Below are 13,091 nucleotides of genomic sequence, written 5' to 3'. Positions count from 1 at the left end.
GTAGGGAAAACCACCTCTGTAGTAAGAAAAGAAGATAGAGAAGTTAAATAGAAAGTGCAAACAATGTAAAATTTCAGCAGTCAATTTGATTTCAACCCTGCTCAATTCCAACATAAGCAGACCTTCAGCCTAGATCCTATGCTGAGAATACCAAGACAGTAGTGAAAAAAAACACACCAGCTTATGTTTATAGCAGCTTCCACTGCAAGAGCAACCACTACATAATTATGGTTTGACAGAAGAAAGAGAAATTATGCAAATAACCAGCATCTGCATTACTTATACAAAATAATGCGAGAAGATGGGATGGCTTGAAAGTCACTCCTTGAAAAATTCTGCTGTAGATATACCACAATTCCCACATATGGTGTTTAATCCACTTTAACTATGCACACTAATACTGGAAACATTTCCCTAGCTGCATTTGGCAACGTATTCTGCTATGTCCTGAGATAGTCCATCCTTACTGGCTACCAGTAATACTAGTGTAAATCTAGGTTAATTGTTACCATGCAAGACACTAAGGCATCTTTACAGTTTTCTTTTTATTGCAGAACCATGTCAGGGTATCCCTCCCAGCTGCATTTTACACGTATTTTCTGAGACTAAGTCAAATATGCTTATTACTACACAAACTTCCTTATCTTACAGGGAGAGATTAAGAAATCAATTCTGGCTTTATCACTTCTAACTTTTATATCACATTCATGGTAAATCTGTTTCCATGCTAACATAAACTATTCTTTGGCTTTTAAGTTTTGTGATCTATTTCTTGCATTTACTGCAAAGCTCAGCACTGCCAGCATGTAACAAAGTAGTACAATTGCCCCTTTGTGCACACACACTTGAGGTATTTCTGAAAAGGGCAAGAAGATGGAAATACAGAGTCATTAAGTACCTATGTAAGTTAGTATTGCACTCACAAGCTTTAATATGAAGGCAAAATGTTAGTTTCTCCATGATAACAGTGGGCCAACACACTGTCTTCTGGCAAAACACTACCACAGCTAATGAGGGACTTCAGGAACAATTCCCTTTTGTCAAGCAAGCACCAGCAGCACCCTCGCCCTGTGGTACCCTGATTTGCCATCACCAGTTCAAGCTGGAAAATCAAAAGCTATTTTGAAACCTGTCTTCTGCAAGAGGACTGCCCAATGGCAGCACATATGGCTTGATTCAGATTCTAACAGATTTTGAGTTACCAGTACATTATTTGTATAACCAGAAATGTTTAATCAGAATGACTGATAGAGTAGCATTGCAGACGTAGCCTTACAGACACGAACAAATATGTGAGTTCTATCTAGCCAGACTGTTGAGTAAAGCATCCTCCAGATTATAGTAAGTAATATAAATGTATCCTTTGGGGATATAAATTTTTGTAAGTTATCAGCCAAAAGAGGCAGCTGTCTCTGTTCAGAAAACAGACACCCTAGACAAATAGTTTATAATCGGAATAACCTATGTACCTGAAGCTGGGATCAGCTGGACATCTGTATGAGCAACTGTAGTACATCAGATTCTTTTGTGAGAGTTTATTCTTACTTTTAATATAACATATTCTCATTGTACTTTGAGACAGAAAGGATTATCTAAAAACTCGGCCTGGATTAGCATTAGCAATGAACTAAATTGGTATCCCAATAAGCGCTAGGACACTTTAGACATAAGAAAGTCTTCATGGTATTTGGAAGGATTAAAAAGAGGCAGATCATAACATATGTTAACCAGGCATATCTGGCAATATTCAGCATGGTGCATGGGTAAGCAGGACAAACCCAGAAGAGCCCAAGGTAACGTTAGACTGCAGGGCTACCTCGGTCACTCTCCAGTACCCCCTCCCCAAACTGATAGCACTTATTATTTGGGCAGAGGACCAAAGGTTTTACTGCTTGCTTTGTTTCCCCAAGTAGCCTGCTTAACTGAGAGGCTGTAAAAGAGATCTGTAGCAAGAACTACTCTCAGAAGGAGTGAAAAACATTGATAAGGAAAAAATGCTTGTCTGAGGACAACAGCAAGAGAGAGTAATTGGTACAGTACCTGTGAAGCATTTTAAAATTTTATTTCAAAGCGTTAGGACCATTCTGTGCTCTGTATTTCCACTTGTCAACTTTCTGAGTGCTAATACAGTCCCCTCTCAGCCAATTTGTAGTATTTCTTGAGATACAAAGGACCAGAATGTTTCAGCAACAGATGCCCTACCACTTAGTTACTATGCTGGAGCCACTGCTTAACTTGACACTTTAGGTCTCTTCCCATGTATCCCCTCTTACAGGCATAAGGCCACCTCTGTCTCTAAAGAGAAAAAATAAATAAAAGTAACAATTTCTCACTATTTAATAAGCATCTATCTACTTCCAGAGATTACACCAGCCAATCCAATTTAGAGTCAGTACCTTATAAACAGCACCATAGGAAAGACCTATAACTTAAAAAATAGATACTGTTTATCTGTAACAAAAGCACGTGAGAAGTTCATGGTTCATGTGCTTGCTTATCTTCATAAAGGTTTACAAATCTTTGGTTTACTGGGACATCCATAGCTGCTTTAGATACTTTCACAGGACTTGTATTTTACGAGAACAACAACCATTTCTTTCCTACATGAACGTGACTCATCACGCTGTACCATTTCCAGTTCTCATCATGAAGCTGAGCACACTCTTTATACACAAAACACTGAAACATTGCCAATCCAGAGTACAGTCTCTGCAATAGCACCTTATACTTTATTTGAACACAAATCAAGAAATAAAAATAAATTTTAAAAATCCAAACAAAAACAACCCAGAAGGGAATGCTGGGTTTAAATTAATATACACTGACCTTATTCAGTATTGCTCACTGAGAAGAAAGCAGCACCACAGACACATAGAATTACCCTGAACAGGCTTTCCCTGCTATTTACACTGATTTAATATGCACTCCCAGAAACTAAACAGACTATTTTTCCTTTTCACCAGATCTTACTTCTGTTACCACTGGGTGGTAATATGCGTGCTTTAAAATTCTAAAAATGTGTGCTTTATTTTCTGAATAAGGAGTGAAACTGGTATGCATCTAATGGTTTTCAGAAAAGCTGTTGTATACATCAAAGAAAGTAATATTGCTCATTCGTAGCAGTACCACTGGATCACCACAAGCCAGGCACAAGGAAGGGGGTGGTTTGTTTTCAAGTGCAATTTATGCAGATTCAACAGTTTTATTTGGCCTACCCTTCTAACACCAGAGGAAGAGGAGGCCAAAACGATTCCTGCCACTTGAAGGCAAGAGAGGGAGTAGAAAACCAGGAGGAGATTAGAGGTTGTTGCTCCTACATGGCTGAGAAGTTACTGGTGTATTTTGAGGGTTTCAGTGCATTGAAATGCCTCAGGATACTTGCTCTGCATATCCTGTAAACATCCTTGGCAGATCCCAGACATTAAGTTTGCTCCAAGAATAGGAAGCTCTAAACTATACCCATCTCAGCACTGGAAGCAGAGTCCTACAAATTCAGACAGTGAGCATCTTCCCCCCACTCCCCTTTTACAAAAAACAACCAACCAACCAACCAAATAACAACAAAAAACCCAACAAGAACAACAAAATAACAATGAAACAAACCCAAACAAAACCTGGCTGAAGGGGAAAAAATGCAAGATAGATGAACTTTTTTAAAAGAACCCAATCCTTATAATAATCATTAATAATCTGTTTCTAGTTTAGTTAACAAACTACATTAGTTCGACCAGTTGATTCCAGATTCACTTTCAAAATGGGTAACAAAATGTCTCCTTAGAAACCATAGTGACTACCTTTTAGGAAGGGCATCAGGTACTACAAGGAAGTAAAATATAGGCAGTGTTACTTCCTACAGAGTAACTTAGTCCTTTGCCTCTTTGAGAAACATGCGCTGGTGGCCTTTGTTTCCACTTGGATTTTGAGATCAGCCTAATGCATTTGTGTATCAAAGCAAGCTTTGTGCTTTAACCTACTTTAGGTCCACCACAATTAGGAAACACGCTTTATCAGAAACAGCCAGGTTGGGCATTGCTAGAAATGTACACTGGGAAAGTATCATTCTGTCCCTACCCTATTCCTAGAATTTTCTCTAGCTAATCTTGGAAAAAAGAATACTGGACCAGACTGGACTTTAGAACTGTTACAGTAGGACTATATTTCTTATTGAGAACACAGCTTGCTTTTATTTTACCTTTAATAAAAATGTTATCTTTTTCAGATCTGCCCAAGAGCCGTTTAAATGGCCCAGATAACCGCAATACCCGTGGATGTAGAACACATTGGCTAGAAATAAACAGGAAACGTAACTCAACAGTCCTAAGTACACCGTGAGTTCAACACATTACACAGCAGCTACAGCCATTTAATTCAATGACTCCAACTGCCACAGACTGACCTTTCCCATAGCAAGTAAGTTGTAGACATCAAACTGCAGAATCATATGCTCAGAAGCATCCTGTAACCTCTTCCTCATGTTAGAACCATTGCAGAGATTAGAAAAGTCACTGTGCCAGAAGCAGAGCAGTTTATAGGGAGGGCAATGTCTCAGCTGGGAGGGGGAGAGAGCTACAGCCAGTCCTAAGCATTATTTGTTTCCACCTCCATCAGGTAGTTAATGCATAAAGAGTTCAGAAAGAAGAACTAGCATATCCAGCTTTCATTCAAAGAAAAAAAAAAACAGCCTTAAAAAAACCCACAGCAACCTAGATGTCTCTTCTACGCAAAATCATGCATAGCACAACTGCCTAAGGTACAAATGCTTGGGGGTAAGAAGTCACATGGCCTACCAACTAATTACAGTATTATGGGTAGGTCTCCATTTGTACCTATGTGAACTAGCTGAACATAATATGCCGTACCATAGCTACATACAGGAAAGCCGTAATTAGGCAGCCCTGAGAATCAGCAGCACCAGTTGCTCCAAGGATCTACAGCTAGAGCTCCTAGAGGCAGAAGGGCCATTCAGAAGGGATGCAAGGTGCACTGCTCTTCTCCTTTGGTGAGAAGTGAGTAGAGTGCTACTAGGAACACTTTTCTATTAAAAAGCCTCATCCTCTGAAGTTAGTAGAAGGGATGTGTTACTGTGCTTTCCTCAAGTAAGAGGAGAATGCAGACGGATTGACTGTCTGGGTATGACACAAGCATAGGATAAGAGTTTTATTCCTTTTTAAGTAAGCTTGCAATTAGAATTTGTTTAAAAACTAACAACGTGGTACTGAAAGGGCAATTCAACACATACCATTGATCATTAACATCAATGGTTACCCAATATTCCCTGTTCCTAGGGAAATACAGGCTCTGTAGCATGACACAAAGATCAGCAAAGTAGGCTGCGACAGGCTAATTAAGAGACCTAATCTGGTGGTAGAAGACCCTCAATTGAAGGGGTCAAGAGACTCACCTCCTGATTAATAGGCCTGGTTTATCTTTTTCTTTTTTGGAGAATCTTTTTCTCCTCCTGTGCTACTTTACAGCATCTGAAAAAACAGCAGTCTGAAGAAGTGAATACTGATTCAGGACCAGTGTAAGTCAACATGGAGTTACACATAAAAAGCAACTTAAAGTAAGTGTACAAGTTTGATTTGCCCCTTGCAATCAGCAGACCATAAATCAAACTGTCAGTATAGTTATGAGCTAGCTATACAAAGAATCACCAGCTGTGTTTTAAGACTGCACCTCTTAATTAAATGGCTAAAATTTATGTACAATGCTCTAAAGAGCAGAATCTTACATGTTAGAGGGAAAGGAAAACCCCAGTAATTTATCTGACCATTGTGCACCATTCTTAGTATCCTGAGCTCTGTGGTTTTGCACTTAGTTATTTGTTTGTTTGGGGGTTTTGTTTGTTTGTTTTAAAAGACCTTCTACAAATTTACCAGCTAAAGGATATGGAGATAGACAAAAATCAAACTGCAATCACCAGCTGCAATTGCTGATTCTCAGTAACACAGCTCCCTGGCATTGCTAACTCCACTGGTGTTAACTACGATATCCAGTCCTCAATTCTGTCTGCATCTAAACAAACATGGAAAGCTGCAAAATCTTGCTGAGGGAAAACAGGATGGCTGCAGGCTTAAGACCTTTACTGCTCTGAAGAGTAGTTTCAACATATGTTTGTCAAGCTTGACAACTACAAAGCATGGGGTAGAGAGGAAGCAGGAGAGCAGAGATTTTTTTTTCTCCACAATGCTGGTTTTACGTAAACGCTGCTCACAGGATTGGTGGACTATTTCTAAATAGATCAGATCTTTCAGTTTTAAAGCTACAACATAGAGACTCCAGTCAGTACCAATTCTAATACAAGAAGTGTTTGATCTGTGTTGCCAGGACAGGTTCCCTTTGAACAGTAATTTGAATTTATTTATTTATATTCAGTCAGGATAGAAATCTCTGATATGGCAGATTTCACTGAAACTGTATTTAAGTTTCATTTTTGTGTGTGTGCATACATGCCTGTAAAAGAAAACTGCACAACTTATACATACACGCATTTTCATTATTATTTTTAGATGTAGGAGATAGTATAGGAAGCAAGACAGAGATGGTTGACCAATCCACAGCAAGCATAAAGAGAAGATGTAAGCAAATTATTTTACTTTCACTGCAAGAGAATAGGAACATGCACTGAGTAAATTACTACATCTCTACATCTTAACATTGCTTTCATGTCAGTATGGCTATGCTTTTTATACAAATAGTTTACAAAAAATACAAAGCTTAGCATCAGATGTTTAAAAGACTGATAAGTCACATTATCATCTGACAAAATCTTAGTGCTTGGCTATCGGAAGACTGATTGCACGTAAACTACCTGTGTCACATTACAGTAGTTAATCTGCTATTGCAGGAGATAGAAGTGCTACCGCTTTTCTCCGGTAAGTAGACATACACAATATTCACATTTAAACTAATTCTGGTTACTAAATTGCTAGAGGTTGCAGTCAGATGAAATCTGAAACTATGTTTCAACATTTAGACATTCTGGCTTCAGTTGCAATAAACGGACTTAAAGCTAATGCAGTAAGGGTGAATTCTATTTAAGCATATGGTTTAGAGCAAAGCTCAGTTGGAAACTGAAGATTATGAAAAATACAGGCTAATACTTCTTTTTTATTAAGTCATGGTTTAGCCTTGACTAGATAAACCCCGAAGGAGCCAGTCCTCCTCCTCCTCACAATGACTCACAGAATATGCTGCAAATAAAGTTTACAAGGCTGTTAAAATCAAGCCCAACCATGAGCTCAAATACCCTTTTGATAATAACTTTAACACATAAAGCTACCTAGAATCTTGTTAACACATATCTACATGCCAGAAGCACTGACAAAGATTAGAATGAAGGTGATTATGAAAGAAGAGACCAGTAAGTGGTACATAAGGGGAAAAAATTTTCACAAGAGAAGCAGACAAGAATGGGTAGAAGTTTATCATAAGTTTCAGAATTACCATTTTTAAAGGACGTTTTTCACTTGAGCCAAGTGACTTTTGTATGCTTTACATGATGCCATCAGAGCGTCTCATTCATTCTTGCTTCTAAAAATGAGCATTGAAAACCTCAATGTGTATATTATCTATGCGCGCCATGCTTGCATGATGAGCTTGCAACTCACAGTACTAAGAAAATTTGTGGGGTGGGAGATATGGAGGAAGGAAAGGAAGGAGAGGTGTTATCAAGGGTTAGAGACAGGAGGAAAGCCATCTGCAGCAGTCATTCAGATGGAACAAATAGAAGGTAATACTCTTCTGTGCAAACACACATCACATCATGTAACCACAGAAAAAATAATTGCAATATTCTTTAAAGGCACCATGCTCCCTGTGGATTTTTCTCTGGACAACATGTTTATTTTCAAGACAAAGTCTTCTCTGACACATTTTTATTTTTTCTCCTTCCTTTTTAAAAATACACTGCTACTCACATTTATTTTGTACAAAGTATTAGTAATGGGTAACACTGAGAAACTTACCTCAAAGTACTTTGGGCTGTGTATAACCTTCTCAATCTATTTCCATACAGTGCCAGGAACCCTGAAACTAGCCTAAGAACAATTCCTGTAGAGTACAAACATCTTATGGATTCATATTTCAGTTTTTGTCTTCTGCAGCAGAAAAACTTGTTTTCTAGTACTTTAAACAAAGTAAAAACATCCAGAATATTTGTTTCTAATGTAAATTAAATAAAATTTACTGCACATTTTACTACTGATGGTAGTAACCCAGGCTCCTTCCATACTGTATCACAAGAAATGCCTGAAAATAAGTTGCTATTCTTCCCTAGATAGGCATGATTTTTCAGTCACATGCACAGACTATCAGTATATAGACTAGACAAGTACGATACCTGGTCTTTCATTATTAAATATTTGCACTGCAGTGCAATGAACCTGAAGTCAGCCTCCTGTAAACACCTAAAAGTAACAACCACACTGTATCAGAATAGATCAGGAGGTTTAAATTGATCTCTGGCTTATCTTGGGCACACATCCCACTGATGCTGGTGGAGAGTGATGCCAGGGACAGGTTAATTGCCTTGGTTCCCTATTAAACCTACTACCAGGCAGGCACACGCTTTCCACTGCACTACCCAAGTCCTAATACTTAATGTGCCCTTTTACTGAAGTCAGAGCTGCTTATCAGATGGAAACCTGGGCATGCACCATTCCCTTCTGTTCCCTTCTCAGTCAAAAAATCTTTCAGGACAGCTCTTTTGCAAGAGGTTATTTCTGGAAATTTCTAATGAAAACAAAATAAAATGTGGTCAGTTTGTTTTGCTTTGCTTTGCTTTTTGTCTCTCCAATGATAGAATCTGCCAAAGAGATGTTAATCTGTTAAGCAAACTTTGAAGATCTTCATTAGGTAAAGACAGAGGTACTTTAACCATGCACCACTTTTTGCTCAGTGAGCAGAAACTGGCTTAAGGATGATGTTTATAACTGTTCCAATTTGACTGGAATTCTAAAAATGCAGACTGGCCTCCAGAAAAGCTAGACCTAAAACACGTTGTAATTGGCATGCTATCACTTATCTGAATCTAGAGTGTATCAGAAAAGAGTTTTTAGAGAGTGTGGATCTACTACAAAGCCACTCAGCTCTTTCAATGTTGCTTGCCTTTGCTCTCCTAATAAGGTCATCAGGTCCATCTACTAGAATCCATTTCCACCACCCTCATTTTCTTTTGAAAGAATAGCAGCACAGTATCTTGAACAATGAAAAGCCACAGATCATACACATACATAAAATATTTTCTTTCTGATAATGCACACAGTAAGATTTGCTCACTCAAGAGTCAGTCTGGTTTTCACTGGGGGGGGGGCATTAGGTGGGACAGGTTGATCAGATTACACCAGGTCCCATTCTCCAGACTGACAGCTCTGCAGCCTCCTCTGTTATTATACAGTGCACAAACTGTGTTGAGGTTGGATATTGTATGCATTAGAAAACTGAGTTCCTGCCAAAGATCTTTTATGAGCTTATTCAACAACACAACTGAAATGAGGTATTTTCTGGCCCATCACACATGTCTACCTGCCTGCTTATAAGACCATATGAAGTCTCTCACAAATACACAAATTACCTACAAATCTTGAGGTATTTGAGGTTACCTACTAAACCAGACCAAAGAAGTAACACTCAGTTTTGCCAACCAATGGGCTAAGTCTTCTTAAGCTCTCTTCTCCCCTCATTTAAGGATAATAGCTTAGCAGATGAGATGGATAATTAAATATCATAGCTTTCAAATATACAGACCTGGAGACTGAACAGGCCATTGCTAGTCCAGAACACATTATTTCCAGTAATCTGGCAGAGGGGCAGTGAATTTCTATATGGTGATGTAAACCACAACAAAACAGGTTGGGCACCTTTTAGTTTGTTTTCCAGTGAGGCTCCTGGTACTGGTTCTGTTGTGTACTTTGCTGTTATAGCCTGCATACATTAAATAAACACACTTTGTAAATCTCGCTTCAAATTTATCCGCAACAAATCACACTTGACTGTTCACCTTTTATGCAGAAATGACTGGCTTAGTGGGAGAGAGGAAAAACCTGATCTTAGCAAGGCTTTCAGTCGTATCACAGAATCAGTTGGACCTCTGAGGGTCACCTGGTTCAAGCCCCCTAAGTTACTGCCCTTGCAGATAACCAAAACTTGGGCAGAGAGGGCCCTGAGCATCATAATCTAACTTTCAAGTTAGCCCTGCTTTGAACAGGAGCCCAAACTAGATGGCCCCCAGACATAAATTACTTTATGATCTGCTTGGAGCATGTGAGGCTTCTGACACAATGAATGTTTAGGTTTTTCTGTTAAAGAACTACGTACAATCACTTTCTGCAGTGGTAATACAGAGGTCCCTATCACCCTCCATATTTGGACTTCTAAGAGTGGATTCTATACCCTCGCAAAACTCAGAGTCTATACAAGCCAAACAAAAGTCAAGACTTAACTTCATATTCTTCATAATTCAAGTCTAGATGGCAGTATATAATACTATATTAGTTAAAATTAGATTAAACCCTAGATTAGCTTTAAGAATAACACAGGAACAATATCCATTCAAGGTAACAGTAAAATTATGTGTGGTGACTTTATAGCCACCACTCTGATTCATAGGATTCTTTTACTAATTATCAACAATTACCATACCAGGGATGTCAGCTTAATAGGAAAGTTATTACATCACATTGATCTCAATTTTATAGTATTAAAATTAATTTCCGTTTCTCATCATCAATAAATACATTTTATCACACTTTAGCTAATTGGTAGTGGGACAACACTTGTAAAACCACATGAGTAAGTGCATGTGCATGTGTATACATGTATTTGTCAGCTTTTCTTAGATAAGAAAAATAGAACATCAGCCAGTTGACCAAAATTTAAACTTCATTTTCACAGTTATTATATAGCTGCTGTTTTCACAAGACTTTCTTTTAGTATGAAGAAGGAAAACCAAACCAAAACAAGCAAAAAACCAATTGAGAGACCCTAATTCAGTTTCATCCTCTACCATATTTCAGGGAACTCTAAAGGCCTGTTTCTTAACAGAGGAAGAAATCTCTTAACATTTAAGAAAAAAAAAAGAATAGAGAAGCACTGAACATTTTTCACAGTGCTTTATATGGCACTGAGAGAGCTTTCACTGCCCACCTACTCTATGCAGAGGAATATTGCAGTCACACAAGATGTGCAAAAAGTGTAACTGATCTTCTTTTTGTGAATCATGGCATGTAGCTGGCAGAACAAGGGAAAGCCCATGTAATTCTCTTTCCTTACACAGTTTGGTTAAGCGGAAGACAATATATCAAAATTTGAATAAAGTTTCAGTGCATTGCTCATTCACAGTCAATGTGATGATGCATTTCCAGTTTTCATGGTAATGGAAGTCAGAGAAATTGAACACTTCATGTTATCAACTTTCAGGCGTCTAGATATGCAAAACCAAAATTTCAAGCTCTACAGTTAGATGAAAGGTTCTGCCCTACCTGCATGAAGATAAGCCAGCAGAGTTCATGCCAGAGATGTCAAAATCTAGTCCTATCATGAAAATGTTAGCCAAATCACCTCAAGGTAAAAAAATGAGGATATGGATAACTGGAGATGGGACTGGAGGAAGCTGTACTTAAACAAACTAGCTTTCTCTTGTGTGAATGCACAACATAATTCAATTTGATTCTGCCTTTGATGGAACCAAGAAGAATACAACTTAAATAACTAGCTTGAGTCTTCCCACTGAAAGAGACTTTAAAAACTGAGTGCAGGCATGCACTTAGACAAGATCACATACCCATAGCAACATAACAGTTGTTTGATAACTCACTGAAACAGAACGCTGTCTTCAACTATAAATTGTGTTCCAGACAAATATATCTAAAAATTTGATAGTAGCACAGGAAAGGAGTTATGAGGAGAAACTACTAGCATTCTTAGTATCTGCCCAGAAGATTGTAGGTTTTATTTTAAAACTCAAGCGTAGATTTGATGGTAGATACTACAACTGTCTCATTCTAGTTAATGGGGTTAGAGGAACAGATTATGTTTCTAAAGAATGGCCTTCTCTATCTAGTTTTATACCTTTTAACAAAGTGATTTAATTTTCCAAAATCTACTTAAGCTGTTTGGGGTTTTTTTTGCTTAAAACTAGACAGATGTACATGAAAGTATTTATATTCTAATGAACAGTAAACTTTCTAATTTCTTTAAACAAATGAGTAAGTTCTCTTTTTTCCCCCTATAAGTTTATTGTAAGAAAGTACCAATAATAGAAAGATAAATTCAAATATCTATATAAGGCCAGAAAGGTGATTACTGACTTTCAGTATATTTTCCTGTAGGATTTCAGATTAAAACCCTATTCTTCATTTAAAACACAAGACCTTGTATCAGTATGGAATCCAAAATCTTTTCTCTAGTCATTCCAGATTTACTGGAATAATAGGTAAAGCCAAAAGAGAAGGTATTTTTAACATAGCCACGAGTTGGAAAATACACACTGCTATTACAGCCCCACCTAGAATGGGCACTTAACAAACGGGGTACCACACATTTTAAACTCTTTTAAAGACAGCCCTGTTTCTGAAATTGCCACTCAAAGGTTTCCAATTCGCAAAAACAAAAAATAGGTGTTGGGAGAACTTCTACCCTAGCTGAAGCGTCATACGTGTCATCAGAGGTTGTTATTCACGCTTAAGAAAGAGGAAGAGGAAACTTCACAGAGATTTAAGCAGACAGGCGATCAGAGCACCCCCGCCGCCAGCAAGCGCCCACGAAACACCACGGCAGCCACCTTTTACCCACGCGTGTCCCAATTTAAGCAAACCAGAAAGCCTCCATTCTCACCCTCCCCGCCTTCTCCCCCTACCTTCCACCGAGCGTCCGATGCTGTGCAAGTGCGTGAAGGAGGGGTACGAGGCATGAACTCCCCTCAGGTAAGCCTCCAGCTCCTCGGTGTGATGGTACTTGAAATCCAGCGCGGCTGCCACCGAAACCAGACAGAAAATGCCCACCACGTCCTAGAAAAAAGCAGATGAACCAAAAAGCCATGTGGGGACCGGGGAGTTTGTCGCTGCCCCGGCTCCGTTTCGGCGGCGGGGGAG

General features: G+C 38.6%; 1 protein-coding gene across 1 annotated transcript in view; it reads right to left on the bottom strand.

The window, feature by feature from the left end:
* Positions 1-13,002, bottom strand: part of CPM (carboxypeptidase M) — a 32,290-nt gene extending 19,288 nt beyond the window's left edge. Inside the window, exon 1 of the mRNA XM_010182383.1 lies at positions 12,857-13,002. The gene's annotated coding sequence lies outside the window, so the exon portion shown is untranslated. The remainder of the gene's footprint in view (positions 1-12,856) is intronic.
* Between the last annotated feature and the right edge of the window lie 89 nt (positions 13,003-13,091).

This window comes from Mesitornis unicolor, unplaced genomic scaffold (assembly GCF_000695765.1).
Source record: "Mesitornis unicolor isolate BGI_N332 unplaced genomic scaffold, ASM69576v1 scaffold17334, whole genome shotgun sequence".
Lineage (NCBI taxonomy): Eukaryota > Metazoa > Chordata > Aves > Mesitornithiformes > Mesitornithidae > Mesitornis > Mesitornis unicolor.
This window is presented reverse-complemented; position numbering and strand designations above follow the sequence as displayed.